The sequence below is a fragment of the Myotis lucifugus genome, unplaced genomic scaffold (genome assembly GCF_000147115.1).
Source record: "Myotis lucifugus unplaced genomic scaffold, Myoluc2.0 scaffold_4, whole genome shotgun sequence".
Taxonomy (NCBI): Eukaryota; Metazoa; Chordata; class Mammalia; order Chiroptera; family Vespertilionidae; genus Myotis; species Myotis lucifugus.
Window position 1 is genome coordinate 21,440,744 of NW_005871052.1, and position 27,372 is coordinate 21,468,115.

At 44.4% G+C, this 27,372-nt stretch overlaps 2 pseudogenes; both read right to left on the reverse strand.

The window, feature by feature from the left end:
* LOC102439371 lies at positions 1-27,282 on the reverse strand (annotated as a pseudogene).
* On the reverse strand, positions 19,060-19,178 carry LOC111823026 (annotated as a pseudogene).
* Positions 27,283-27,372: the final 90 nt, after the last annotated feature.

A 27,372-nucleotide genomic window follows, 5' to 3' on the forward strand; every position in this document is an offset into this window, starting at 1 on the left:
TTATTTGGCTTTTGGATCATTTTTTATTTCCTTGCCTAAGAGGTAGGAGAAACAACAGCTTCTTTTCTTGGCATGATGAGCCTGTAGACCTGCCATAGCTTCATCCACCTTGGAGCGGAGAGACTTGGGGGACTCCAGTATGTGTAGCAGCCCAGAGTGGTCGATCTCTAGAAGCCTTACTGTAATCTTTTAAGCTAGGTTCGAATGCATGGTTTGGATGAGAGGGAACAAATGTTTTCACAGCATCTGCTTCTGTTCCTATGGAGGATGCTGTGGCCAGCATGGAGGCAGTCAGGGGCTCCTGCCCCTGCACATGGACTGCAGGCTGGGGTGAGGGCTGCAGATACTAGAGGCATACTTGTAAGATCCAACAGCCCGAGGAGCAGCAGCCGCCACAGCAGCACGAGGAGCTAGGATCTGCATAGTTGGGGGAACACCAACTGGCGGCTGGCAGTCAGTCCTTGCTGGGTGGCACCAGCCCCACCAAAGTCCTTAGCCAAGTGGTCTGGGCACTCAGGCCCAACTCTCTGAGCAGTAGTAGGGAGGGCCATGAGAGGCCAGAGCATTACCATTTACCCCAGATGGTGAGGAGTTGGATGAGGTTCAGACTGGTGTATAGCACTTGGCATTCCTTGGAAGCCTTAAGGTCTACCATCTTGCTGCCAGCATGAATTAGGTCTCATCTGTGCTAACTGGTTAGGTGTGCAATATGGAAGTCTTCCCTGAGCCTGTGGAACTGCTGGCGCAAAGTAGCCACCAGTTACAGGCTGGAACTGATTTAAGATAACATTGGCAGGGAGTGCTCTCATCCTGGCCACCTGTTGCACATACTGGTTGGTTAGGTGAGCCTTTCACTCTTTCTTTCTCTGGGCCAGGGTGACAGTGGCTTGGAGCCCAAGATGTGTCATTCATCTCAGTGACTGCTTTGGTGGCCTCTTTAGGAGATGAGAAGCAGACAAAGCCAAACCCTTTGCTTCTTCAATCTTGCAGCATAACCTTAGCACTGGTGATGAATCCAAAAGGAGAAAACTCTTTTTTTAACTTCTCATTGTCAATGGTGTCATCCAAGTTCTTAATGTAGAGATTCATCCTCTGATATCAACTAATTCTCTCTTGCTTCAGCTGTTCAAATTGCCATTTAAACTCAGCCTACTATTCCACTATCTTCTGTGCATGGCCTACAAAAATGACGTGCCCACTGATTTCTTTTCCATTCATCTCTTCCACAGCCTTATTGGCATCCTTGTGTGTTTCATAACTCACAAAGCCTAAGCCTTTGGATTTCCCACTGTGATCTCTCATCACCTTGACACTTATGGTCTTACCAAATTGACTGAGCAGCTCTTTCAGACTCTCATCATCCACCTCTTCCTTAAAATTTTTGATATACACATTAGTGAACTCCTTGTGGAATCAAGTGGCAATGAAGAATGACATAGCTGCATAGGTACTGGGGCAGGTAGGCTGGAAGCATGCAAAAGTGACTTCCTTGCGGGTTGTCCAAGAATGATTTGATTTTTCTTTTTCTCTTTATTTTATTATTATTTTTTTAGATTTTAAGGCGTTTTGGGTTTTTTAAAAAATTTTTTTCTTCGAGGAGACAAGATGGCAACCGGCAAGAAGGTAGGGAAGGAGAGTGTGTGAGAGAGTGAGGGAGCAATAGAGGAGCATGAGGACGTGTGTGGTGTGTGTGTGAGAGAGCTAGGGACAGTTAGATCCTGCAGGTCTTCCAAGGGGCTGCCAAACCGGGCAGTCTTAGATGGCGAAACCCCACTGTCACCACAAACACTCCAGGTAGGACACCGCCGGCACTTAGACCACGTCATCTTCAAGAACAGAACTGCTTGAGACTAGGATCCTAGCCTTGCCACTATCCAATCTGGTCTCAGTCGCAAACCGAGACCCTACAGCCAATAGGGTAAAAGACCTGCAACCACGGCTGCAGACCCACAGACACCAAGACCCCAGGCACCCCGGCCTCAGATTTCTGTGAGTCACAGAGCCAATCCCCTTCCTCACCGGCCCACAGCAGTGGCATAGGAACTGCCAGACCCTCTACGCACAAACAGGCCTCCTGCCCACACACAGCAGTGGCGGCTCTACCTGAATTTGAGCCTGGGTATGCAGACATGGGAAGTTTGTTTCCCATGACCAGAATCTATGCCCACACAGGGAGGCTGTGCTGAATTTGAATTTGAGCCTGGGTGCGCGAACTCTGGGAGTTTCCTGTGACCAGACCCCGTGCCCACACAAGGAGGCTGCGTTGAATTTGAGCCTATGTGAGGGAACTTGGGGAGTTTGTTCCTGCAGCATGCACCTGCACTACCAGACCCTGTGCCCACACAGGGAGACTGCGCTGAATTTGAGACTGGGTGCACGGACATGGAGAGTTTGTTTCCCGCAGTGCACACTCGCATGACCAGACCCTGCACCCACACAGGGATGCTGCGCTGAATTTGAGCCTGGGCACGCGAATACAGAGAGTTTGTTTCACTCAGCATGCATGCCCGTGACCAGACCCCACAGCCACACAGGGTGGCAGTGCCACGTGACTTTGATTCAGGGCAAGCGCACACGGAAGGCTATTTTCCGCAGGCAGTAGTGGACCTCCTGCCAACACAGTGCAACTGTGCAACCTGGTCCCCCAAGCAGACCAGGGATCCTGATTCTCCATGCGAGAAGCAGCACTGAGCACCAGTGACTTGACTCTGTTTCTCATCACGTGCGCCTGGGATCCCTGATTCCCAGTGCATTCACACTAAGAGCCAGTGACTCCAATTCTTAGCACATGTGCACACAGGTAACCTGATTCTCAGCTTCAGGCCGCACCAAGCAACAGACTCTGATACTTGATTCTCAGCGTGGGTACAGGGGTTTCTGACAGACACTAAGGGACTCTGACTTTTGGCACAAGCCAGCAGGGTCTCTGTTTCAGCACAGCGCAGGTGGGGTCCCTGATTCTACGTGTGTACATGAGGCCACACTAAGCGCCTGTGATTCTGATCCTGGGCAAGCATGCCTCCCACTAACCCATGGCAGCCACACGTCTTGGTGTTGGAGCTCTTCAGTGACACTTGGGGGGTGCGAAGCTCCCACTGCACAAGGCCCGACCCATGCAATTTGACATTTGAACCTTCTGGTGATAGTTAGAATGGGGAGACAACGAAACAATCCCCAGAGGAAAGAAAATGAGGAATCGCCAAGAAAGGAAATAAGTGAAACAGATGCTTGCAACATGACAGAAAAAGAATTCAGAGTAATGGTCATACAGATCACACACCGGATCGAGAAGAGAATAAACAATCTATGCAAAAACCAGGAAGAAATCAAAAGTGATATAGCTAAAATCAAAAACACCATGAAGGTTTCAACAGTAGATTAGAGGAAGCAGAGGACCAAATTAGTGAGTTAGAAGCGAAGGTACAGAAACAAGCCAATTCTGAAGAGCAACTGGAGAAAAAAATTAAAAAGCAGGAGGAAAACCTAAGGAGCTTTGGGACAATGCAAAATGAAGTAACATACATATTATAGGGCATTCAGAAGGACAAGAAGAGCAGCAAGGATTAGAAAATCTATTTGAAGAAATAATGTCAGAAAACTTCCCTGATATGAGGAAGAAAAATGTTACACAAGTACAGAGAGTCCTAAGCAAGATGAATCCCAAAAGACCCACACCAAGACACGTCATAATTACAATGGCAAATGTTAACGACAAAGAGAGAATCTTAAAGGCTGCAAGAGAGAAACAGTTACCTACAAGGGATACCCCATCAGATTGTCACATGATTTCTCAACAGAAACACATCAAACTAGAAAGGAATGGAAGGAGGTATACAAAGTGATGCAAAGCAAGGGACTGAATCCAAGAATACTCTATTCAGTAAGACTATCAATCAAAATTGAAGGGGAAATCAGAAGCTTCACAGACAAAAAAAGGCTAAGGGAGTTTATCACTAACAAGCCAGCAATGCAAGAAATGCTAAAGGGAATGCTGTAAAAAGAAGAAATAGAAACTGAGGAAGGAACACAGGCATAAAATACAGAAATGGCTACAAACAAGTAACTATCAATAATAACATTAATCGTAAATGGATTAAATGCTCCAATCAAAAGACATTGAGTGGCTGAATGGATAAGAAAACATGACCCATATATATGCTGCCTCCAAGAGACCCACCTCAGAACAAAGGACTCACACCGACTGAAAGCGAAGGGATGGAAACATATCAATCAGGCAAGTGGAAATGAAAAAGATAAAAGAACCTGGGGTAGCAATACTTATATCTGACAAAATAGACCTGAAAGTGAAGAAATAAGAAAGGCCACTTCATAATTCCAAAGGCATTGATACAACAAGAGGATATTACTCTGGTAAACATTTATGCACCCAATGCAGGAGCACCCAAATACACAAGAAAACTTCTGGAAGATATCAAGGGAGAGACTGACAGCAACACAATCATAGTAGGAGACTTTAATACCCCATTAACATCACTGGATAAATCCTCTAGACAAAAAATTAGCAAAGAAACATCAATCCTAAATGACTAACTACATCAGATGGACTTAATCGATATCTTTAGAATATTCCACCCCCAAATTACAGAATATACATTCTTCTCAAGCACACATGGGACATTTTCAAAGATAGACCACGTATTGGGACAGGCAAAGTCTCTTCAAATTCAAGAGGATTGAAATCATATCAAGCATCTTCTCAGATCACAATGGCATAAAATTAGAAATCAACTACAGTATAAACAATCACAAACTTCATACACTTGGAGGCTAAATAGCATACTATTAAAGAATGAGTGGGTTACCAAAGAGATCAAAGAAGAAATAAAACACATCCTGGAAACAAATGACAATGAAAACACAACAATCCAAAATCTTTGGGACACAATGAAAGTAGTCCTGAGAGGAAAGTTTATAGCTCTACAGGCCACCTCAAAAAATAAGAAACCATTTTAGTAAAACATCTAACTCTACAACTCAAAGAATTAGAAAGAGAGCAACAAGAAAAGCCCAGAGTGAGCAGAAGGAAGGAGATAATAAAGATCAGAGCAGAAATAAATGACATAGAGACCAAAATAATAATACAAAAGATCAATGAAACCAAGAGCTGGTTCTTTGAAAGGATAAACAAGATTGATGAACCTCTAGGCAGGCTCACCAAGAAGCAAAAAGAGAGGACCCAAATAAACAAAATCAGAAACAAAAGAGTTGAAATAACAGACCCCACAGAAATATGAAGAATCATAAAAAAATACTATGAACAACAAACTGGTCAATCTTGAAGAAATGGACATATTTCTAGAAAAATACGACCTTCCAAAACTCAAACAGGAGGAATCAAAAAATCTGAATAGGCCAATAACTATGGAGGAAATTGAAGCAGTAATAAAAACAAACAAACTTCCAACAAACAAAAGCTCTGGATCAGACGGCTTCACAGGGGAGTTTTACCGAACATTCAAAGAAGAAATAAAACCTATCTTCCTCAGACTATTACAAGGAATTCAAGAGGGTGGAGCACTTCCAAGCTCTTTCTATGAAGCCAGCATTACCCTAATCCCAAAACCAGACAAAGATAATACAAAGAAAGAGAATTATAGGCCAATATCCCTCATGAACATAGATGCCAAAATCCTCAACAAAATTCTTGCAAATCATGTCCAGCATTACATTAGAAAGATCATGCACCATGACCAAGTGAGATTAATTCCAGGTATGCAAGGATGGTACACTATCTGCAAATCAATAAATGTGATATACCATATAAACAAACTGAGAGATAAAAACCATATAATCATATCCATTGATACAGAAAAGGCATTTTACAAAATCCAACACCCTTTCTTGATTAAAAACCCTCAGCAAGGTGGGAATAGAAGGATCATACCTCAACACAATAAAAGCCATATATGACAAGCCCACAGCCAACATCATAATCAATGGGAAAAAACTAAAACCATTTCCACTAAGAGCAGGAACAAGACAGGGATGCCCACTCTCACCACTCCTGTTCAACATAGTACTGGAAGTAGTAGCCATTGCAATAAGACTAGATGAAGAAACAAAAGTCATCCAAATTGGAAAAGAAGAAGTAAAACTATCCTTATTCGTAGTTGACATGATGTTGTACATAGAAAACCCCAAAGAGTCCATCAAAAAACTACTAGACTTAATAAATGAATTCGGCAATGTAGCAGGATACAAAATTAACACCCAGAAGTCTATGGCTTTTCTATAGACCAATATTGAACTCACAGAAAGAAAATTAAAAAAGCAATCCCATTTACCATTGCAACAAAAAATTAAGAAACCTAGGAATAAACTTAACCAAGGAGATAAAGGACCTGTACTCAGAAATTGCAGAAAGTTGAAAAAATAGATAGAGGAAGCTATGAACAAATGGAAGAATATACCATATTCATGGATTGGTAGAATCAACATCATTAAAATGTCCTTACTACCCAGAGCAATCTATAGATTCAGTGCACTCCTCATCATAATACCAACGGCATACTTCAAAGACCCAGAAAAAATTCTTCTGGAATAAAAAAAGATCCCCAAAAGCTGCAGCAATCTTGAGAAAGAAGAACAATGTTGGAGGGATGACAATACCAGATATCAAGCTATACTACAAAGCCATCATGCTCAAAACTGCCTGGTACTGGCCGAAGAACAGACATATAGATCAGTGGAACAGATCAGAGAACCCAGAAATTGACCCAAGCCTTTATGCTCAATTAATATTTGACAAAGGAGGCAAGTCCATACAATGGAGTCAAGACAGTCTCTTGAATAAATGGTGTTGGGAAAACTGGACAGATACTTGCAAAAAATGAAACTAGACCATCAACTAACACCATACACAAAAATAAACTCAAAATGGATAAAGGACTTAAACATAAGATGGGAAATCATAAAAATTGTAGAAGAAGCCATAGGCAGCAAAATAGCAGACATTTGTTGTGGGAAGCCAAATCCAGCAATGACAGCAGGGCTGAATCTGGGAATGGCTGATGGCATTTCCCCAAACCTGAATCGGATACATTAAATTGATTCTTTGCTGCCAGACTGCTCAGGGCATCTTAATCTATATGTTATTGCCTCCTATTGGCCAAACACCTGAATAGCCATAGGCTAATTCTCCCCAATCTGACAATGGACTCTGTATACAAAACCCTGACCCTTTGAAGTATATATCTCTGCCTCGCCTCAGGACAAATTGTGTTAATAAAAAGCATGGGGTCCTGAGATGAGGGGATCTTGTTTTCCTTTAAACTAGGCTCCTCTGACCCCCAAATGCCTTTCAAAATTATATTTTGTCTCTGGACTGCTATTTAATCTACACACAGCCTTCTCCAGATTGCTAAACCCTTCTTAATGCTGGAACAAGAACCCCAGCATTAATGGCGTCCTGAACTGGGGCTTCCTGAACCCTTGCAGCACCAAGAATGGACATCTGAAAAAGAAGGGTTTGCCTGAGCAGAAACAGCACCAGTGATGGTGGTAAGATTAACTGTGCATAGAGCCCATGTCAGCTTCGGAAGCCCGCAGATCCCCAAGTGCATGTGTGATACTTTGTGTTCAAATCAGATTATAATGGGGAAGAATTTGGTTAAAAGGCAAAATTATAAAGAAATTGGAATATTAAAATGTACTTTTAAAAATCAGGCTGACAAAATAGTGCCATGGTCATCTTTAATGTGGTTTCTTGTTCAAATAATAAAAAACCTAATTTGTTTTGCAGATCGAAAATTTATAATTTCTAAAAAGCCACCAGATCCTCTGCCCCTGGAGAGGAGAGACTGGGCAGCTAGAGAGATTAAAGCTATCAGCTTTCTCCCCAAGAGACTACTTAATGCTGTGTTTAAATAGTATAGAAGAACGAGTTGGGATAAACTAATTCTCGTGAAAATAAATCTAACTGCTAGTTACTACTTTGGAAAGCGAAATAGGAAAAAATTTAAAATCTGTCTTTTTCTATTAAGTATGCCTTTAGTTTAATTGGGAAAATAAACGTGGCCGAATCAAAGCAAGCAGGATGTAGGGGAAGGGAGCCACGTGGCAATCCAATTAGCATCCCCTAGTATGCTAATTTAAAGTCTCCTCCTAATTGAAAAGTTTTACAAAATTTAGAAATGCATCTGGGATTTCTGTGCACATGTAAAGAGAAAAGCTAGGTTAAAACAAATGCTCGCATCGTCTGATTTCAAATTTTAGAGTGTTGAGCTAGAACTTAAACCTCTCTACAAGTGCTACAAAATAAAACCCCAGGACTGGTTTTTTCCTAAGAAAGATGGCAAATTTGACCCAGGGAAAAAATACAGGCTGGTTCTAGCAACAAGATTGGTATTTCCATAATAAAGAGTAGTTTTTAAAATGCTAATGAACTGTGTTCAAAAGTTAACTTTTGAGGCCACCAAGAAAATCAGTAAATTGTCTCTGTTACAAAAATTTGCCAAAGAAAATGCCTTAAAATAATTATAATTGGATCTGAATCTTAAGAATTGTTAAAACATAGATAAATAACATATTAATTATAAAAATCTAAATAGCCCAGGTAAAAACTATCTACACCCTTTGTTAATTAAGAAGGTAGGCCACAGTTTCCTGGCTCACTCTTAAAAAAAAAATATGGTGGTTTTAAAAAGTCAAGAGGCTAGGTCAAAAAACTTGTTTCTCCAGCCTAGGACAAAGCTTTTTACCCTGCAGGTAACCAGCAGGAAGAAGATGCAATTTGCATTTGTATGGCTACAGGCCTGCTACCGAGCTCTAGCAGTTTAATCTAAAGAAATGCTAAATATTTGACTTGCCAGCTCTAAAAGCTTTTGGGAGAAATTATGTAGTTGTGGTAACTAAATGCCTAAAGTATAGAAATTTAATTTTAAGAAAATCTTGTGTTTTCTCTGAAAAAAATTAGAAATTCAAAATATATTGCTGGATTCTCACAGCCAGTTGGCCTGGAGGTAAAATCCCTCTAGTATTAACTACAACAATCAAGGCTTAACTACAGCAAGACTGCGCACAAAGACCACTAGGGGGTGCACCAAGAAAGCGTAAAAAATGCGGAGACAAAGAAACAGGACAAAACTATCAAGGGAGGATATTGAGTTCAGAACCACACTTTTGAGATCTCTCAAGAGACTTCTAGAGTCTGTAGATAAACTTGATGAGATGTACAGGAAATCTAATGAGACCCTCGATGGTGTGATAAAGGACCAACTAGAAAGTAAGCATACACTGACTGAAATAAAGAATATTATACAGACTCCCAACAGCAGACCAGAGGAGCGCAAGAATCAAGTCAAAGATTTGAAATGCGAAGAACCGAGAAACACCCAACCGGAAAAGCAAAATGAAAAAAGAAACCAAAAATACGAAGATAGTGTAAGGAGCCTCTGGGACAGCTTCAAACGTACCAACATCAGAATTATAGGGGTACCAGAAGATGAGAGAGAGCAAGATATTGAAAACCTATTTGAAGAAATAATGACAGAAAACTTCCCCCACCTGGTGAAAGAAATAGACTTACAGGTCCAGGAAGTGCAGAGAACCCCAAACAAAAGGAATCCAAAGAGGACCACACCAAGACACATCATAATTAAAATGCCAAGAGCAAAAGACAAAGAGAGAATCCTAAAAGCAGCAAGAGAAAGAAACTCAGTTACCTACAAGGGAATACCCATACGACTGTCAGCTGATTTCTCAACAGAAACTTTGCAGGCCAGAAGGGAGTGGCAAGAAATATTCAAAGTGATGAATAGCAAGAACCTACAACCAAGATTACTTTATCCAGCAAAGCTATCATTCAGAATTGAAGGTCAGATAAAGAGCTTCACAGATAAGGAAGGGCTGAAGGAGTTCATCACCACCAAACCAGTATTATATGAAATGCTGAAAGGTATCCTTTAAGCAGCGGAAGAAGAAGAAAAAGGTAAAGATACAAATTATGAACAACAAATATGCATCTATCAACAAGTGAATCTAAGAATCAAGTGAATAAATAATCTGATGTACAGAATGAACTGGTGATTATAATAGAATCAGGGACATAGAAAGGGAATGGACTGACTATTCTTGGGGGAAAAAGGGGTGTGGGAGATGCGGGAAGAGACTGGACAAAAATCGTGCACCTATGGATGAGGACAGTGGTTGGGGAGTGAGGGTGGAGGGTGGGGTGGGAGCTGGAAGGAGGGGAGTTATGGAGGGGAAAAAAGAGGAACAAATGTAATAATCTGAACAATAAAGATTTAATAATAAAAAAAAACAAAAAAAAACAAAATATATTGCTTATTGGTCTAATTAAATAAGAAGGATTAATTCTGTAATCTCAACCAAATTTTTAATACAAAAACCAGTTTAAACTTAATTGATATATTCTTTAAAATAATTATAAAATATATATATAATCTTTAAATCATACTGTTAGGTGGCTCAGGAGGTGGCATAGAAAACAAAGAGAGCCGAGTCAATTGAAAGGGCGAGGGCTAGGCCCTCCATCTTGCCCCAGGGTAAGGGCTACGTCCTCCATCTTACCTTGGCCACGTGCTTGGCAAGGAGCTTCTTCCCGGAAGTCTAAGACTCTGCTAGCCACACCCAGGAACAAGACATCGACTTGCGCCTGGCCAATCGGCAGAGCACAGTCCTTTCTCCTCCCCTTACTCCAATCCCCCCTTTAAAACCCGTCTCTAGGCGGGGTCCTGTCTCTCTCAGCCACTCGGTTTGCCGTGGTGTCGGTGAGTCTGGTGGATGGGGAGCACAAGCTAGCTTGAAATACAGATTCTTATGCTTTTGCATCGGATTGGCTGGCTCCCTGATGTGGTTTCTTGGGAATCTTGAAATCTGGGCATAACATTTGGGGGCTCGTCTGGGGTTCCCAAGACCATGTAGGGATCCTCAATCCGTAGAATCTGCGTGGCCGCGGTAAGTGTCTCTGTGTTGTGTATTCTGTCCTGTATGAGCTCACTTCTGGAATCTGTGCCTGAGGGGTCCAGGCGGACACGCCGTGAACGACCACAGGCCGGGGAGAGTTAGAAGACATTCTGCTCCCCACGAGGAATGTGTATTCTCACGGATTTGAGGGATGTGTATTTTCCTCATGAGAGATGTGTATTCCTCTCGTGGATTTGAGACGAGGCGGGTCGCTCCCGCCGGTTTGGCTTAAGGCCATTGTCTAGTTGCTTCCATGGAGTTGGAAGGCTGTTCTTTGGGGCCCTGTTTGTCTGTTTGTGTTTTTGTTTTCTGTGGACTTACTGGACGGATGTTATGGGACGGACTCAGATTGCTCCTTCGGGTATTGTGATTGATCATTTCAAGGAGATTGGAGGAGGCTTTAGAGCTCCCTCAGGAGTTGGGAAGTTGTTAGGAATTGAATGGATTGTTTAAACTCTGAATGAATGTCTGGTGAAAGTATGTGAGTGTAAAGGCAGGGGAGGGGTCCCCGCCTTCCCGCGCGCCTCCCAGGCAGGGAAGGTGAGCAGGGATCACTGTGCCTCGGGCCGCAGGAGAGGAAAGATGCGCCTGGATGCGGAGGCTGAGGCCGGCGCACCGAGCACGGTGCGCGGCGAGCGCAGCCCTTGCCCTGGGGCCCGGCTGCGCCGCGGGCCCAGGCAGCTTGGGCTCCGCGGAGGCAGCGGCGGCAGTGGTGGCGGCGGCGGGGCATTGGCCCCCGGGCTTGTGGCGAGCGAGTGGAGCTGGGCGGAGCATGGGGGGGCAAGGTTGGCGAGTCGCTTGCGGGAGGCCGGAGCAGCGAGGCCCCCGGCAGCGTCGGGTCCAGGGGAAGGTCTGGGAAAGGTCCCCCGCGGAGCCTGAGGGCCGGACACCCCGGAGGCCGGCGGCGGCGGCTCTGGATGCGAGCCGGGCTCTTCCCGCTTCCCGTGGAGATCGCCCCAGCTAGATGATAGAAGTTAAATGTATCCTTAAATGTAAAAGTATTGATTTGAAAGTCCTTCTTGTAATTGAAAAGTTTAAAAATGCATCTGGGATTTCTGTGCACGTGTAAAGGGAAAAGGCCAGTTTAAAAACGAGTGCGCATAGTTTTGAGCTGAACTTGTCCTTTTGCTGTGTACAGAATAAAAACCCGAGACTGTTTTGGCCTTAAAAATGGCAGAGATGAACCTGACAAAGAAATGTTTGGATTGAATTGGGAAAAATTGTGTTATTGTGGTAACTAAATGCCTTTGCTTATTGGTACAGCCACCATTTTGGGCTGCATGACTTGGCAGCCGCCATGTTGGCCGCATGGTTTGCCGCTCCCCTGGGGGCCGCCATCTTGAAACAGCAAAGGCCCCTCCCTCTGATTTAGTCAGGGGTGGAGCTTTAAGGCGAAGTTTTATGGGGCAGCAAGTGTGCTTGCCTCTCGGATTTATTTTTAAGCTAATCTCTTAAATCTAGAAAACCCTGCTTTCCTTAAACTAAGGACAATTAAAGGTTATGCCAAAGTCTTTAAAAGGGACTGATAGCAGTGATCCAATTTCTAAAGTCAGATAGAGACTGTGGTTTTATGCTGATCTTCAAGGGCATATTTTTCCTTTGCCTGGGAGGGACAGTGCAGCTGTCCCAGGGTCGGGAGGGCTCCAGCTAACTTGCAACTCAGTGTTCGGGAGACCCAGGATATGCCTAAGTTTAACCTAGGTTACCCAAGGACTCTAGATAATGTGTTTACCCACAGCTGTGGTTTGGATTGCATGCTGTCTCTGCTTCTGTAAATTGATCTGTCCTTATTGCTTAAATATGTATCCTTGTTGTTAAATTTGAATGTATTGTTAATCTAAGGAATGTTAATTATTTACGTGTCACCTAAAAATTAAGGCTAAAAGTTCTAACTAACTGAAAAGCATGGCTTTGATGTGATGGGAGGAAAGAGAAATGCTGAATGGATGGTAGGCCAATAAGCTGGAACTGGTCACTGGTGGTGGATTGTGAGAAGGGCTGGACATTGCCTAACTTCTCCTTCCTTGGTACCCCTGAAACATCAGAGGGTACTTCTGACCTTGATTTTCTTGGTTTTTTGTTTTGGGTTTTTTTGTTTGTTTGTGATGAAAACCGTTTCTATCTGAATGAGACATAGGTCAAGAATCCTGTCTTGGGATGTGGGAAAGGCCCCCATCAGGGGACTTGGGCAATGTTCCTGTTATCAGCTCAAGAGCCCAAGACTGTAAAAATACTTGTTCACTGAAAAGGTGTAAGTGTAAATGTTTATTTGACGTTTGTAAGCATCTCTGTTTGTTTGCTGGGAACTTTGATTTGCTATGTGATATTCTGTGCTGGGTTGGGATTTTGGAATTCTGGGGTAAATTTAAAAGGTATTTGTGGCTTTTCTAGTCTGATTGGGACATTTAAGGATGGGGCTCACAATTCCTCAAGGCAAAGATTTAATGGGCCCTTCCCCCTGCCTGTGCTGAATTAGATAATACAGGCCAGTACTGATTAAGGAAGACAATGGGCCTTGGAATCTGTAAAGATAGGCGGGAATGAAGCTGGTCTAATGTACTGAAAGGGTTTGGTACCTGTTGCTGCTAGCAAAGGAGGGGCTGATACCCCCTCCTAGCGCACTCCCTTGAAAGAGGCCTGGTTGCTGCTCTGCCACAAAGGGAACTGGTAGAAACAAACCATGGAAACTGGCGGGGACTGGGTGGCTCTCCTATCATGTTCGGCAGGCCCCACCCCCTATCATTCCTAACCTTAAAGCTGACTTTCTTGCTGCAAGAACTATCTCTTTCCTTGAGAGGGCTCCAGAAGGTGCACGAGGACATTTGGCTGCGCCTCGGTGCCACCCAGGAGACTGGCCCAACCCCAACTCCTCATCAGCACAGACCAGGAGATTGGGTCTACGTCAAAAGGCACCACCTGGAGACCCTGGAGCCACATTGGAAGGGTCCCTACACAGTGGTGCTGACGACCCCCACCGCTCTCAAGGTAGATGGTGTCGCGACCTGGGTCCATCACACTCACGTCCGGTCAGCGGACCCATCCATGATCTGGAAGACTTCATCACCAAATGGAGCGTCAATCGAGATCAACGCAACCCGCTCAAGCTCAAGCTACAGTGTGCTCGAACTGCCCGATGCTGGTAACATTGAATAGACTTAGATAATGCCTGCGTCTTCATGGACATGGCTCCAAAAAGACAAGGACAATTCATAGGAAGATCAGGAATGGACTTTAGTATCACATGTTTAGAAGCAGAAGATTTGGCTGCCTGAAGCGGCCATGATGCCAATATTGTTTCATTGTATTGATATGTTATATTAACCTTTGATTCTTTTGCAGGTTTGAATGTATGTTGACTGTCCTGGAAGGGAACTATGTGGGGTGACCCCCAAAAGTAAAGGATGGCTAGCTGCTAAGAGGACAGGTGCCCAAATGGGCAAGAACGGTGCCCATTAGGTTTTGGTCTCTGTTGAAAGACAGCTAACAGTTGGCAGCCTGTAATACTGTTTTGCAGGCCTGAGTCACCATGCCCATGTCAGGGGTAGTAAGCTGGAAAAAGCCTGTTTAGAATAGAAGGTCTGAGGCATGGTTATGCATAGAAAGAAAGTTTAATGCCAACAATTAATGTTTTGTTAAAAGGAATTGGCAAGGAAAGTCAGAAAATCTTAGAGTAGATCAGTATGTCTTTCTTCTTATGTAATTCCTCCGAAATTTGGCAATGCTAACATGGCAATACATTTCTTTGCATAGATTCAATAAGACCGGTTCCTAATAGTGGTTTTATTAATGGAAAACTTTGACTGGAGTATCATGTTTTAAAGAGCCTTGTCTGAGCTCTAAAGACTTGAAGCCAGTAAGAATGCCATGAAGAAAGCCTGGTATCCTGCTTGGAAGCCCTGAAGATGGCTGCCGCTGGAGTGTCAGGCCGATGCCCTACCATCACTGGCGGTTGGTAAGAGTAGAAGGGGAGCAGTAAGGATGCCTCTGCGTCCCTGCGGAACCCCCACACACTCTGGGCCACAACAAGTAGCAGGGCTACTGAGATGGGCCTTAAAGCCTGGAGCGTGGGCTCAGGTGGAGTTGCTACAGGTGAGGGATTCACCTAACTCAGCAGATACTGCAGGCAGGCCTGATGGCAGCTGGATGGCTTGGCTTCCTGGCCCTACGGGGCACATTAAGATTCAACCATGAGATTCCAGCAAAGGTAGTCAGTTACCATTCTTGTTGTGTTTATGCAAACATCAGGACAGTAGATAAATTAATCTTGTTTTGGCTTTTTGATAGCCATGGAGGATTTTAAGAAGAAAAATCCTATTTCAATAGAAGTTGTTAAAGCTAAAATGGTTTCTTTCCCTTCCACCAGACCATTTGTTAAGATATGCCCAGTACGGGCCTCTAGCAACGGTGGAATAGAAATGCAGTCCATCTCATGATTGAGCCGGAAGTTCCAAGACAAAGGGGGGAATGAAAGGGCAAGGGCTAGGCCCTCCACCTTGCCCCAGGGTAAGGGCTAGGCCCTCCACCTTGCCTCAGGATAAGGGCTAGGCCCTCCACCTTGCCCCAGGGTAAGGGCTAGGCCCTCCACCTTGCCTCAGGGTAAGGGCTATGCCCTCCACCTTGCCCCAGGGTAAAGGCTACGCCCTCCATCTTGCCCCAGGGTAAGGGCTACGTCCTCCATCTTACCTTGGCCACGTGCTTGGCAAGGGGCTTCTTCCCGGAAGTCTAAGACTCTGCTAGCCACACCCAGGAACAAGACATCGACTTGCGCCTGGCCAATCGGCAGAGCACAGTCCTTTCTCCTCCCCTTACTCCAACCCCCCCTTTAAAACCCGTCTCTAGGCGGGGTTCTCTCTCTTCGCCACTTGGCTTGTCGTTGTGTCGGTGAGTCTGGTGGACGGGGAGCTCAAGCTAGCTTGAAATACAGATTCTTATGCTTTTGCATCGGATTGGCTGGCTCCCTGATGTGGTTTCTTGGGGATCTTGAAATCTGGGCATAACACCTCAGATTAGCAATACATTCATATTTTTTAAGAGACACAAACAGAAATTTTACTAGCTAAACAATTTTAAACAACAAAGACACATATTTAAACAATAAAGACAGATAACATTCCCCATTCACCACGGAAACTCAGGAGATGTTCAGAAGGTTTTTTCAAAGGAAACAAAACAAAACAGAAACAAACAAAAACACTTTTACACCTAGCATGCCAAATTTACACCACAAAATACCAACAAATCAGTTTCAATTGTGCAGAGATACAGACAAGTCCCTGAACAGAGGCAGTAGAAAACTACCTAGGAACGCTTCTCTTCTACCTTTTTTAAAAGATAGGCCAGATTCGAACCCTTAGCCAGTCCGAGTTTTGACTTCCCTCCTGGAAGTCCCAGAGATGGTGAATACCGTCTAGAAGCCAGATACAGGACAAGTCCCTTAGAGATCCTTGATAATCTAGATCAGTAATCCATTCACACAATCCCCCAAAAGTTAGAGAGGAAGGAAAGAACCATTCAATGTCCTCCAAGAGGATTTCGGTGAAACAACCAAATCGACAGACTGAACACATTGGACTCACAAATACATTGGACTCACAAACAAGAACCAAAAACAAAAAAAGCTCACAAACAAATCTAAATCCAAAACCAAAAAGGCTCACAAAAATCCAAAACAAAACCAAGAAAACCAAGGCCAGAAGTACCCTCTGACGTCTCAGGGGTACCAAGGAAAGAGAAGTTAGGCCGCGTCCAGCCCTTCTCACAATCCACCACCAGTGACCGGTCCCAGAACTTACCTCTAGAGGTTTTTTCAGGTGACTCCAATGAATTTTTTTTTTTTAGGGACAGGCCAACGTCCCCTGTCCGCTAGCTGGATCCGAAGGGGAATTCTCCAGGGCCCTGGAACTTCTCAGGGTGCGCACCCCGTAGAGTCCCCTCAGTCTCCACAAACGGCTCAGGGGAGGTTCTGCCTCCCTTTGCGTCCGAAACAGCACCCCTAAGGGTCTGCATCTCACTGGGGCCTCCAAATGTTGTAATGTACCCCGCGAATCACAGAAGGACGCGTCAAGAAGTCGAATTAAAGAGTCACATTTATTGCAATCCGGGACTATGAGGGGCCATTCCACAAATCTCATAGTGATAAGTTGGTGGCAAAACCAGACTTATATAGGCAAGATCAGAAAGGTATTGATTACATCTCAAGGTTTGGAATGAGGAACCTGGTTTGCAAAAAAGCAGTTTACAGAAGCAGAATTAAGCATGTTAATTATAGTTTTGGGTCTTGGTGTCACTGAATTGACAGAAACACCTTATCTAGAGCCCTCGGGTCTTGAGACCACTGAGTTGCCAGGAATTCATTATCTAGAGCAGGGGTCTTCACACTACGGCCCGCGGGCCACATGCGGCCCTCCAAAAACATTTATCCAGCCCGCTGGGTGTTTTTGCCACCACTGCCTGTCCTGCTTAGCAGCCGACTCATCCCGGGCCCGCAGTGCGCATGTGTGGAATGTCTGAGGGACAGTGAACTGGCCCCCTGTTTAAAAAGTTTGAGGACCTCTGATCTAGAGCCATCGAGGCAATTTAGAGTAATTGCACTGTCCTGGTCTTGGGACCACTGAGTCAACTGGAACGCATTATCTGTGGCCACTAAAACAATTTAGGATAATTGTGCTGTCCTGTTTCCCAGGAATTCAGTGAAAAGGAGAAGTAAACTGTACCAAATTGTTAGAAAGCACATGGAAATCACTTCTAAAAATCAGTAATGATTGTGGAAATGTGTTTCAGAAGAGCAACAAAGCACTACTAAAGCAGTAAGCGAACTATGGCACAGTGTTTGAATCCAATTGAAATTCAATGAGAAAGAGCAGTAAACTGTACAAAATTGTTAGGCTCCATATGGAAATTACTACCAAACATCAGGAAAAACTGCAGAACCATGTTTGACAAAACGTGGGAATAACTCCTAAAAAGCAGCAAGCACACTATATCACAGAGTTTGAAACTACTTGGAATTAACTGAAAAGGAGGAGTAAACTGTGTAAAATTGTTAGACACCACATAAAATCACTGCCAAACATCAGGAAAGACTGAAGAACTGTGTTAAACTCATCAGGAGAGAGTTCAGAATGGTGTTTGACAGCAGTGGGAATAAGTGCTAAAGAACAGCAAGCACACTATTGCACTGTGTTGAAAACCACTTGGAATTCATTGGAAAAGCTGTTAATTGCACAACATTATTAGATCATACATGGAAATCACTGCTGAACATCAGGAAAGAGTGCAGAACAGTATTTGACAGCACATGGGAATAACTCCTAAAGAGCAGCAAGCACACAATGGCACAGTGTTTGAACCGACCTGCAATTCAATGAAAAAGACCGGTAAACTGTGCAAAATTGTTAGACTCCCCTTGGAAATCACTGCCAAACATTAGGAAAGACTGAAGAACTGTGTTAAACAACAGGTGGAAATAACTCAAAAAGAGCAGCAAGCACACTACAGCACAGTGTTTGAAACGACTTGGAAGTCTATGGAAAAGAGCAGTTATCAGTACAAAATTGTTAGACTCCACTTGGAAATCTTTTCTAATCATCAGGAAAGATTGAAGAATGGTGTTTGACAACAAGTGGGAATAACTGCTAAAGCATAGCAAGCACGCACAGTGTTTAAAACCACTTGAAATTCAATGAAAAAGAGAAGTAAATTGAACAAAATTGTTAGACTCCACTTGGAAAAAACTACTAAAGATCAGGAAAGACTGCAGAACCATGTTTGACAACATATGGGAATAACTTATAGCACAGTGTTTGAAACGACTTGGAATTCAATAAAAAATATCAGTAAATTGAAAAAATTGTTAGACAGTACTAAGAATCACTGTTGAACAGCAAGAAAGAGTGCAGAGTGGTGTTTGAAAACACATGGGAATAATTCCATTCTTAAACAGCTACACACCATTTCCTAATTATTGATGGCGGAGGAGGGGGGGTGCACTAGGGAGGGTGGGGATTCAGTTCCGAGAGTAGCCCCTAGAGGCCGGAGGTTCCCCCCTCAACCGCCCCCCCTCAACACTGCCAAAGGAAGGATGGGGCGGGCTAAAAGAATAAAACTACAAAAAGCCTACAGCACCCAGTATTCCCAGGCAGTCTCCCATCCAAGTACTAACCAGGCCCGACCCTGCTTAGCTTCTGAGATCAGAAGAGATTGGGCGCTTCCAGGGTGGTATGGCCGTAGAAGCTGGAGCAGGCCTCCGGGAACCTCAAGAGCCCCCGCAGGGCCTCCAGGCCCGCTGAGCCCTTGGCCCCCTTGCTGACCTGGTGCTCAGCTCCACTAACCTTCCCTGCATCCTGCCCCCTAGCCAGGGACTAGATCTCTCCCTGCTGAGCCATCAGCTGCCTCTCGCCCACCTTCTGAGCTTCCAGGAGATGCGAGATGCTGGAGGTTGGCTCCTGGTGGCGGTGCGATGTCCTGGGTAGCGCGGAAGGGGGTGCCCTCCCCGGGCTCCCCTAGGGATTCAACTTCACATCCCCATGGTAGCATTTGGTTGTGGAGGATCCAACTGGTAAACACTTAGTGGTGACTCAAAATGTGCATGTGCGAAGGCAGGGTCCAGGGGGAGTGGAGGTGGAGGTGGAGGCCGCCCACCAAGTAGGCTCACAGCAAGCCCAGGTCTGATGCTACGTGTCCTGGGAGACCATAGAAGGTTATATGGTATGGGTGGTCACACCTTGGTTTCCTTCATTTCACCCTCTTACCGGTGAAGGAAGACCTATAAAAGTGGCCCAGAGCAGCGTGACTCTACCAGTCTCACAACAGGCCTGTTTGAAGTGGCAATTCAGGCAACACCCAACCCCGTCTTATAATTTGGCCAGCTCTGAGTTTTTGCATCCGGCACACGCCACACTGCCCACATCATCCCTCGTGTGTTGGTAGGGTCCCTGGGAAGGCCCAGGAGGACACAATGGCTTTGCCAGGACACCAAACCCATCAGACAAACAGGTCTAACTGGGCTCTCCTGAACGCTAGGACCCTGGTGGCAAGAACAACGGGGAGCTGTGGGGGAAAGCTGAGTTGGATAACTTGGAGTATTTATGGGGGTGTCGGTCAAAAGCCTGGAGAGGTTTCCAGGTAAGTCTGCTTAAAGGAACACATACAGGTAATGGAACCTTGAAACTTTATTTCACTTCCTCAGCGACAGGACAATACAGAAGCTAGAACTCTGATAACCAGGCACCCACATTCCTGAGACAGGCCCCTATCACCTCACTTGACTGGAGACCTGGGAGAGAGCAGGATGTTCTCCACTGGTCTCCAGATGTCCTTGGGATGTGTCTTTGGAAAAGCTTACAACCAAAGCTGTTTCACTCACAGCAGACTGTGGGTCTAGTCTGCCTTCTGACGCCTGCTGTCATTGAGTAGTGTGTAGCCTCAGGTAACTTATGACAGCCTAGCTTTGGCCAATCCCAGGGAGGCCACAGCTGGGAGCACTTGTGGGCATCATATCAGTAGGCCTCAGGGCCTTGCCTCCTATACCCCCTCTACTGGAGATTGAGCCCACAAACCAGGCATGTTCCCTGACCCAGAATCGCACTGTCACCTCCCAGGTCATAGGTTGATGCTCAACCACTGAGCCACATCAGGCAGGCGGAAGCATTAATTTTATGATACATTTTAACTCATAAAAAAGTTACAATAACTCTCATGCTAGCAATTCTTTTATTTTCTTTAATTTTATTATCAATTTAAAAGCACTGAGAACAGCAGAATGTCACTCCTGGGCACAACAGTCTGAAATGTGTGACCTGAATGTCATCACAGGGAATTGCAGAGAAACCCAAATTCAAGACCATCTCAAAAGTATCTTGCCTGTACTCTTCAAAAAATATCCTGGCTATAAAGGACAAAGTCTAAATTTCAGATAAAGGGAGATTAAAGAAATATGATAACCAAATGTAACATGTAATTCTATATTGACTTTTGGACTAATGGAATAACTGAACAAACATGAATTAGGTAAACAATTACATAACAGTATGTTATTTTCCTGCATCTGATAATTGTACTGTAATTGTATAAGGGAATGTGTTATTTTTATTATTTTTATATGTTCTTATTGACTAGAGAGTGAGAGGCGGCCTACTGCACTCCTGTCACTGGGGATCAAGCCTGCAACACAGGCATGTGCCCTGACCAGGAATAGAACCGGTGACCTCTTTATTCTTGGGTCAACGCTCAAACACTGAGCCATGCCAACCGGGCTGAATGTCTTATTTTTAAAGAAATTCACACTAAAATGTTTAGCAGTAGTCAAGCATAATGACTGCAATTACCTTAAAATATTATGCAAAATGACAATTTGATTATTTAGGAAGAGAAAGCTGATGTGACAAGATGTTAATATGTGTGGGCTGTGCATGAAGAAACTATGAGCATTTTCTGTACCCCCTACTATTATTATTATAACTTTTCTGTAAGTCTGCACCTTATTTTAAAAAGACTTCTAGCCCTGGCCCAGTAGCTCAGTTGGTCAGAGTGCCATCCTGATGTGCCAAAGTTGTAGATTTCATCCCTGGTCAGGGCATGAACAAGAATCAGCTAATGAATGCATGAATAAGTGGAACAACAAATTAATATTTCTCTCTCTCTCTCAAATCAATATAAAAATATTTTAAAAAACAAGTAAATAATCTTAGTAGAAATATATTAAAATTAGCAATAAGCCACCTAAAATTTATTAAACATTATATAGAAAATCTGAACATTTAAAATTCACAAACATCCAGAATGTATTACTATACTACCTAAAATGTCAAGAAAACCAGAATATGAAGAACCTTAATTTTTCTATCTACAAATTTTACCATTAAGCAAATATGTGCTTGGCAAATGACAAGATTTGTTTTTATATTTCATTCCCACCTCACGTCTAGACCACAATTTCTCTCTGTAAAACAAGGCCATTGAACTAGAAGGTTTGAAGCGCAACCTCAGCACCAGCCCAGGCCACTGCCATCGGCTGTGCAGTGCAAAGGGGAAGCAAGATCATCCTTAGGCACAAGTTCTCTTACTTGGCAAAATAAACCTGTAAGAGACTGTGCTGGGCATTCTACCCCCTGGAATCCCCACAGCGACTCTATACAGCAGAGAGGACTGTCTACCACTTTGCACAAGAGAACAAGTGCAGGAGTCCCCAGGGTACGCAGCTGCACAGTGGCAGGGCCAGGCCTCACGTCCTTGAGCGGCCTCCGGCCTCAGCCTCCTCACCGGCCATGCCCAGCAAGCCCCTCTTCTTGGTGCTTCTCCAGTTTTCCATTCACTTGTCCTAGACATCGCTGCTTCTTTCACCTTAAATGTTGTGTTCTCTGAAGCTTGCTAAAATGTATCGGTACACACACACACACACACACACACATGCACACACACACCCTCCTACTTTCCTTTCCAATTCTATCTCCTGAGATAAAAAGGGCTTGTGTTAGCCTTGCTCTGTGTTGTTGTTGTTGTTGTGAGGGTTGTTTTTTCATCTCCACAGGAATATCAGGTTCCTCTCAGAGATGGTTGACGGAGGAGAATGAATCACCAATATAATAACTGCAGGCTATGACAAGCAAAATAGAGTTTTGGTGTCAATCAAAGAAAGACAAAAATGAACCTAGGAAAAATAAATGTATCAACATAGAACAAAGCTAATTAGGGTGTTAATTTCAGACACAAAACAAAAATAAACTTAAATTTTTGTCTCAAATTTTTATTTAACATTAAAAATCTAAGGATTTCACTGAAGTATGGGTAAAAAGTATGGCTGGGATCTAGTTTAAATACTCCAAGAAAAAAAAGAATTAGATGAAACAAGAGTAGCAAACTTTTAATAATTGATAAATATAATGAGATAGAAGGACATTTTGTTTTTACTGTTTTTGTGTGTGTGTGAAAATTCTCAGAATACAGAGATCCACACACTGTTCTTAATAGTCCTAAGGCTGAGTGGGTATAGGACGGAGGCCCAGTTTCAGGATCACGTTTATCTACCAGAAGTGCAATCTTGTCTAAATGTCTGACAAGAGTGATCTGGCCTGCTCCTCCGTGACACCCACCCCCCCCCACCCGCCCCCCTGCCCCACTTCCCCGCCAGGCTTCTCAACTACAAGCAGAGGAGAACCTCTCAATGTGCAGCATTGTCTTAGGGCCCAGAAAGGCCTTCACATGCTTGAAATCCCACAGAAAAAAACTGATATCTGCAAGGGCTCCAGAGAGACTGTGAAATACGATCACAATAGCTAATCATGAAAAGAGCTACTTCTGAAATAGAGATTTTCTATCCACTGGATTGGATTCTGAGCTCTGTGACATTTTAAAATGCGTTAGAGATGAGTTAGAGTAGAGTGCATTATGGTATGTTTAAAATTCACATATTACCACCTGGCATCATTGCAGCTTTATCATGTAGATTTTTTCAGTCTTGCAAAGGATTAGCAACAAGTTTTATTCATTAGAAGCTGAACATCTGTGGCAGCCACAGCTCTGAATTGGCCACTGTGGAGAGAAAATGCCCAGCACAACCTGAAAGAAGCTACAGATGTCTTAAATTTTACAAATAGCTTTACATCCTGGGAAGAATTTGAGGGTGATGCAGAGTGACCTGCATTGTATTAAACCAAGAAGACACCAGCAGGTTAAAGGAACAGTCACACAGAGTTAGCCTTGCAAGTGGCAGAGAAGTTGATCAGGTCTCAATAAAGTTGTTGTCCTGGCAAAAGGACACACACCTAAGGGGACAATGCAGACGCACAGCCTGGTGAGTGACAATAAATGTCGTCATGAGTAATTATAAGCGATAGCATTACTAGTGAACACGAGCTTCCTCTCTTGCCTTTCCCTTATGACACAGGCCTTGATCTTACATAGTATGATAGAAAATAAATTTAAAGACAGTACAATATCACAAAGAAAGTGGAGTTGAGGGAAGGAGGCCATAATCACAATCACACAAAAGGACACAGAACTCAGGCAAGATCTAGGCTCAAATAGAAAGTCTCAGGGTGACCTTAAAAAATATTTTCATCAGAGCCAGCAAAATCCTGTGAATTTTTCTTCTAAAACTTGCACCACATAATTTCTCTTTTTTATTTTTATTTAATTTTTCATGATGTCTAATCTTTGACATCAATGACAAAAATATGCCCAAATCTATTATTTCAGAAACTTGGGCAGCAGAGGGAGAGAGCAATGCCCAGTGATGATTATAAATCTAAAATGGGGAGATTAAGTCCCATGAGGCTTGCTTGGGTTGACTTACAAGCTCTGCCATGGTGTCTGTCTCTGAGAGATGCTCACTAAATATCTGTTGTCTGGAAGGAGGAATGAAAGAGTAAATGAGTGAGTCACTGATGTTTATCAGACACATGCATTTCTCCCGGGAAAGCACACTCAGTCTATGGCTGCCCACTCCTCACAGAAAAGCGGGCCCTGCAGGGGAGTCAGCATGACTGGAAGGGCTCTTTCCCGCCTGGAAGGGCACCTCCCTGCCAGCACGAGGGAGGCAGTCTCTGGGCTCCAGAATGGAATCCAGTCAGGAGAGCAATAGAGTGCTCTATTCATTCCCACCTCACGTCTAGACCACAGTTCCTCTCTGTAAAACAAGGCCATTGAACTAGAAGGTTTGAAGCGCTACCTCAAAAAGGTCTGTCTGAGCCAATAAACACTGTTCTCTGCCCAATTACTTCAATGTTCTATTACTTCAGCCCTAAGCTCATGTGGACATATTTCATGCTCTTTTATCCAAGGAAAACTTCACTATCTATCCATATAAAGAGCCAGGGGCCGTCACATCCGAAACAACTGAACGGACGATTGAACAGGCTGAGTGGGGCGACAAGGCTGGCAGGGGGGTTAGTGAGGGACGACCAAACGACTGAACAGCAGGCTGTGTGGGGTGACCAGGCCGGCAGGGGGGCAGTGAGGGGCTACCAGGCTGGCAGGGGGGGCCGTGAAGGGTGACCAAGCCAGCAGAAGGGGACAGTTGGGGGTGACCAGGCTGGCAGGGGGGCAGTGAGGGGCAACCAGGCCGGCAGAGGGGGGCATTGAGGGGCGACCAGGCTGGCTGGGGGGCCAGTGAGGGTTGACCAGGCCAGCAAGGGGGCAGTTGGGGGCAACCAGGCTGGCAGGGGGGGCAATTGGGGGTGACCAGGCTGGTGGGGGGGCAGTTGGGGGCCATCAGGCTGGCAGGAGAGGTAGTTAGGGGCAATCAGGTTGGCAGGCAGAGGCGGTTAGGGGTGATCATGCTGGCAGGGGAGCCAGTTAGTGGCGATCTGCAGGCAGGCAGGTGAGCCGTTAGAAGCCAGCAGTTCCAGATTGTGAGAGGGATGTCCGACTGCCGGTTGAGGCCCCAGGATCGGGCCCAAACGGTAGTCGGACATCCCCTGAGGGGTCCCAGATTGGAGAGGGTGCAGGCTGGGCTGAGGGGGACCTCCCCTGCACGAATTTCGTGCACCGGGCCTCTAGTCTATATATATAAAAACTGAAGTGACCATTACAACTGGACAACAAGCTGGAAGTTATGACGCACACTGACCACCAGGGGGCAGATACTCAATGCAGGAGCAGAAACCACAGGCATGGAAACATGGAACAGACTGATGAATCTCAGAGGGAAGGGAGGAGGCGGGGAGAGATTTACCAAAGAACTTATATGCATACTAGAGGCCCGGTGCCCATGCACCAGTGGCGTCCCTTGGCCTGGCCTGCGGGTATTGGGCTGAAACCAGCTCTCTGACATCCTCCAAGGGGTCCTGGATTGTAAGAGGGTGCAGGCCAGGCCAATGGACCCCACCAGTGCACGAATTCATGCACCAGGCCTCTAGTAACTCTATATTCTCTTATAAAGGCCCTGTAATTCCAGAAGTGTATTCTACAGTTAGTAAACCTACAATAATTAGCAACTCAGATTGTTCATTTGATCTCCTTTCACATTCAAACGGTCAGCAGATCACCATCGTACCTAATTTAAATCTCTGCCCTGTATAAAAAGTGTACTATAATCTTAGAACCAGGGGCAAGTAGGTATTAAGAGTCACAAAAATTATGCATTTTGAAAGTCTTGTTACTTAAACAATTGTCATTTTCTTTATGGGCTTTGCCTATATGAAGAGCATTTTTCCTACATGTAAGCAGTCCTCCATCCTGAAGAACTCTCTCAAATTTTTAGAATTGTATAATGTTCGAAATTCAAGCATCTTAGGAATTACATAGTCTAATTTCTTTATATTAGGGAAGAGAAAAGTGAGGCCCAGAGGTTTTGATGTTGAGTAGTGTTACAAGCACTTCAGCAAAGCCAAGAGCTGACTACTCTCCCAGAGGCCTCTCCACAATCACAGCTTCCTCTCTTCATGAATAATTATTTACTACAGGAAAGAGACATCAGGAGTAGTAAGGGTTCTGTTAGAACACTTAGACAAGAATCAGATTTGAGTTCAAGGGAATTAGGAGAAGGAAAAGAGAAGCAGAAAAAATAAAAACTAGAAGAGAGTATGAAAATACAATCTGTTCATAATAATAAAAATCTTTATAGAGAATCTGAGACTTGTGAGAAAGACAGGATGGAAGAATATGGATCACAAGGTATATGTAATGTTTCTTCAAAACACTGCAAGGACCATTATAATTCGGTAAACCCACAAGTGGTTTGCAGGAAGCCACCCATTGTCTTCACTAGCAGAGAAGTGCAAACAAGGATCCCAGAATGATGGTGAACCTTGAACCCATGGCAAGGGCCAGAGTTAAGCACCGATTGTCTAGTCCAGACAATGGGGGCTCAAGTTATTTCCTGATCAAATAGTCTCAGAGTAAATCCTTCTAATATTTACTGACCTTTAAGATTGTCTGTTACCGAAATTACCTGCCTGACTAAGAGCTAGATGTGTATCCAAAATTGAATAAAAGACTGACGAAGCCTGGGCACCAGTGGAAGTCCTTTCTCTTGCATTGGGCTTGCCCGCCTGGCCCCCAATATTTCCAAATTATTATTTCTTGTCTCATCTTTTTCATTTACGTGTGGCCCCTCTTCCAGATCCTGAACCCTGAACTACACACACTGTCGGGGCTGTGTCCCCAGCATTGGAAAGGCTTACGTTGTCTGTTGGACACCCCACGTTTAACAATTACACAGGACAAGGAAGTCTCCATTCTGTGGAATTTCTCGCACAGAAGTCACAGCACATGTGGAGTGTGTTCTTGCTGTGTGGACCCTCCGCGTGTGCCCCAGGCCCCACGCACCTTCATCAGGAGCAGGCAGTTGGCCATGGAGCAGGTCACCCGGCCCAGGCAGGACCGCCACAGCTGCATGGAGGCTGCAGAGAGGGCGGTGAGTGAACACGGTGCCGGGGTGGAGCCCGATCCATCCGAAGCCGTCCATGGAGGGACACAGCAGCAGAG